At 44.0% G+C, this 4,587-nt stretch overlaps 1 non-coding gene across 1 annotated transcript; it reads left to right on the top strand.

The window, feature by feature from the left end:
- The first annotated feature begins 1,473 nt into the window (after positions 1 to 1,473).
- trnah-gug (transfer RNA histidin (anticodon GUG)) lies at positions 1,474 to 1,545 on the top strand. The gene has a single exon. It is a non-coding gene; the product is annotated as a tRNA-His (tRNA).
- The last annotated feature ends 3,042 nt before the right edge of the window (positions 1,546 to 4,587 follow it).

Raw genomic sequence — 4,587 nt, 5'->3', positions numbered from 1 at the left:
TGTGTGTGTGTGTGTGTGTGTGTGTGTGTGTGTGTGTGTGTGTGTGTTTCCATGCAGACTTTCCCTTGTGACAACCGATTTGATTTGGAAACCATCTCATCTAAATCTCCTCTCCAAAAACCCTCTTCTGCAACTTTGTACCCAAGTTGTCTCCTCATCAGGCACCACAGTATCCAGTAGGTTCAGTTCAAACAGTCATCAGTGATTAATGTTCATGTTCAATGATGAGGTTTTGATTTATTCTTCTAGAATCATTTGAACAAACCCTCCTCAACACTGTGAAGCCTTCATCTGACAGGAGGAGTTTCTTTTCCCAGTGATTCCACTGACAGTGAAAAGCTTTGTTCATCAGACTGGTCTGATAGGATCAACTACTGGTTGCTCTGGAGTGCAAACAGCAACCTGTCAGGAAACATTAGTTAGATCAAAGCCAAGATTAAAGCAAGAGCCTCCAGATCAAAGACAGAATTGATGATAATGTCATCAGGGGGCTTTGATAGTATATTTATTTGTACCTAGAATTCTGTCTTTGATCTCAGGAGGACATGAAAGAAACACAATTGAGGAAAGCAGAGGAGAACATTCAGCTTCATTAGAAACACTTGAACTGTTCAACGGTAGAATTTGTTTGAAACAGTTTACAACACTGAGTGACAGGATTGAAGAGGGAAGGTTTTCTACTTTAAATTTAATTCTAACTTTAAACTGGGCATGAACATTTTTAGTAGTTCATATTCTAACATACAGAGGAAGTCATGACATTCCCTTTTTTTTAACCTGTCCTGTTCAGGAAATGGAAATGGAAATTTAGCTGCTATGTTGAATCAGAAAAACCTTTTGAAGTCTACTTTTGCTTCAGTCAGGAAGTGGACTGTTGTTAACTCTCACAATGGTTGGTGATTCTGGTGGAAGAAAATATCCTTATGAACCTCTTTTTAACAGACACATATTTCTAAAGATGCAGGTTTATTTTATTTTTCTTCTTTTAGCAGAGGATGGTTTCGATCCATCGACCTCTGGGTTATGGGCCCAGCACGCTTCCTCTGCGCCACTCTGCTCTCCCATTGGCGGAACAGTCCTTGTTTTAGGAGAGCATTATCTGTCTTTGTCTCTGCCCTGCTCTCCTGCTCTCTTTCCCCTCATTTAGTCCTTGACATGATCCATGCTCTACAGCTCTGCGGGTGGAATGAAGACCTGCGTCTGCTCTGCCCGTGCCGTCCTTCGTCTCAACCTAAATTGTTTGACCCACCTTTATAATGCTGCAGACAACACAACCAAACTGGCCCCGATCAGGATTTGACCAGCCGAAACATGCCCTAAAAACACCAAGAATAATATCCACCACCTTCTGAACGGCGCCTGGCCCGTCTCCTGCATCAGGGGCCGCCGCAGTCGCGCATCAGCTGTTCAACAGCTGTTCGCCGCAACACTCAATGAGACAAAGACATCGAAGCTCAAACTGCTGTTGAGGAAGCCGTGATCGTATAGTGGTTAGTACTCTGCGTTGTGGCCGCAGCAACCCCGGTTCGAATCCGGGTCACGGCAGCATGAGATAAATTTCTTTGTGTGTATTGATGGACACAAGCCACGCAGAAATTTCCCACAATGCAATAGGGCAGTGTTTGGTCAGTGCTGAGCAGGCGTCAGTCTGAAAATGATGTCACATTATTGTGTCATCACTTGACCAGACCCAAAAGTAGGCTCAGGTATCAGTTTCTTCTCAATGCTAACGTCTGCTAGCTTAGTCTGCTACTTTGATGGCTCTGTCTGCTCTAAGGTCCAGACCCCTGGATGTGGTGGTTCCTACCTGAACGTAGATTCTGTCAGCTCATGTTGTTCAATCAACTCACCAGGAACACCAGTAGATTTCAATGGACTGACAATGAGTCTCATTGAATGGTAAACATGTCAAATATGAAGTCATCACCTGAGGAGGTCTGCTGCTGGAATGAAGCTCCAGATATTCACAAGATATTCTAGATCTTAAAATAAAGCATTTTTATATTTGATTTCTTATTCATTCAGGTCATCCAGTCATGTGACTGAAGTCATCCAGTCACGTGACTGAAGTCATCCATTCATGTCAGTGATGTCACTTGGCAGGACTGTCATTGCCGTCTCATTCTAGAAAAGAATCCAGACTCCACATACAAGATGGTTGATGTTTTCTTGACTTGATGCTCTGACTGTCAGGGTGGATGACAGCTTCTTCTGCTGCTGCATCTGAGTGGCTAGGATTGGAGGTTTTACCTCCCAAGGTTGTTTGGTTCCAGGGGAAACTTCAAAATTCCAGTCCCCAACCTGGGCTGTTCTGAAACTCTTCTCCTGAATCACTCCTGAGCTGCAGCAAGAAAAAATACCAGTGCCAACCAGATCAACTTCATGGCTGTTTTTGTAGTGATTTGGTTCTAAACAAATAAAACTGACTTGACTTGATTTGGTGCCTCATGAGGAGAAAATTTGGGCACAAAGGTTGGACAAGAGTGTTTGTGGAGGGGTGTTTTTTTGTTGTTGTTGCAGTGTTGTAAGTCACTGTAACTGCAGCTAAATGATTGAACTTTCTCCAAATGTCCTCAAGATGGTTTCCAATGACATCAGTTGTCACAAGAGGAAGTCTGCATGTAAACACACTCAGGTGTGCCCAGCTATTCTTATGAGAACATTCGATCAACTTCATTCTATGTGCAGCCTAACCTTAATCTTAATCTTAATCTTAACCAACTGAATCTTAATCTTTATTTGAAACTAAACTCAATCCAGACCTTCACTCTGAAAGAACTCACAAACTGCATTGCGCTGCATCAGGGCCGGTCTTTGGTCCCCATGAGGACGAGGACTCCTGATCAGTGTTGATGATGGAAATGGTCTCCAACACCATAAAACAAGAAATACACACACGTGTAAACACACACAGTGACCCCGCATGTCGTTTTTGCCCAACTTAAATTTTCATTCATTACCCAGAACCTCTCAAAAGCCCTGAAGAAAAATTGAATATTTGGAGTTTGAAAGCCATAAATCACATCCATATCATCTTGTCCATCTCAGTCTGACCTCATCTTTGTTTGTTGTTTTTTAAAGAGGGACAAATTGGTACTTGGTCAAAAAAGCACTGTGGGAAAATGATCCTGCTTTCAGGGAGGTCTTTGGTGAGTTTGCTAACAATGCAGAGAACCATGACGGTACCAAGCACAAGGCTGCTGCCCTCTGCATCACAGCTACACTTTGGAGTCTGTTTGAACTGAATGTGAAGGGTCTGACATCATCACACCAGTATGACAACAAGTGACCATGAACCAAAAGAAAACCTTCACTGATGAGTCCATGGATCTCATTGATCTGTGCCATTTCCTGATCTTCAGGTTCTGTCTTTGATTTCTTTCTTTGATCTCTAAATTCTGTGCTTTGGTTTCCTTGGTCAGTCTTTGAATTCTGGTTCATAATAAAAAAGAACTCCCAGCATATTTCTGCAGACCATAGATAGGGATTTTACCAACTGCACCATAGCAACCCTCTTGCTGTCTGCTGTTGTGCCATTGAAAAGTAAGACAGCCTGGCAGTCAACAAACTGGGCTCAACAGAAGAATGTCAACGAAAGATGGATTAAAGACCAGGAGGAAATGTAACCAACCTACAAAGATGGAGGGGAATTGAGACCCACATGTTTGCCATCCTTGATGAACTGTCCACTGGTGCAGGGGATGAGGTCATGGCCATGATCTGGGAGCCAGTCCTGGATGTTAAATGCCCTGATGATGGACAGTGCAGTGGCAAAATGTCTGGTCCACTGACTGAACTCTGCCACAAATGAGGAACAACAGTCAGCAAGGAGTAGAAACGAAGAGGAGAAATGGAGAGAACAGAAAGAATGAGAGATCATGGAGGAAAGAGGCTGATATTTGCAAGTGTCCTGATTACAACACAGCAATCTAGAGAAACCATGACCTGGATTACTGAGGACCTCCACTGGCAGTTCATTTCTGTTGATCATAGGGCCATGCTGGGTGAAGCAGGAATGAATCCTGGGACTGAGGTTGTGGAGCAATGGTCACCTTTCCTGCTGAAACTGTCAATTCTTCTGCTTGGTTCTCTCCACAAAACCAGTCCCTTAACGGAGCTCAAACCCCAGTTACAGCTGTGAGAGCCCAGAATCTGACACACTGGACCATCAGGAACAGCTTTGTGCTTTCAAACAACAGAGACGACACTCAAGGACTCAGGGAATGCAGGAATCTCTGGCCTCAGCTGACATGTTGAATTTCAGCAACACTTCATGATGCTGAGTTTCGCAAACCAATGAGAAGATGAAGGAGGCCGTCAACTCCTTCAAGCTCAACATCTCCACTGCTTTACCCAGGAGGTCAGAGGTCAAAGCAGAACCTGCACCCCCCACCTCTGATGTTTACTCCACACAGAGATGAGGGGTCTGTTCAGAAGAGTGAGCTGGAGTCTGGGCAAGTCTTTTCATTCAGTCCCTGGTTGAAACAATTGTCTCCACCAACTTCAGTATGGGTCTGGACCTGCACAGGTTCCAATCCCTGTCTTGGTCCCAAGGGTTTGTTGAACCAGAGAAGCTTCAAGTGGTGA

The sequence above is a fragment of the Aulostomus chinensis genome, chromosome 1 (assembly GCF_037954235.1).
Source record: "Aulostomus chinensis isolate RoL2024-O1b breed Wild chromosome 1, RoL_Achi_v1.0, whole genome shotgun sequence".
In the NCBI taxonomy this organism is placed as follows: domain Eukaryota; kingdom Metazoa; phylum Chordata; class Actinopteri; order Syngnathiformes; family Aulostomidae; genus Aulostomus; species Aulostomus chinensis.
The sequence above is the reverse complement of the archived record's forward strand: the minus strand, read 5'-3'. Positions and strand labels throughout refer to the sequence as shown.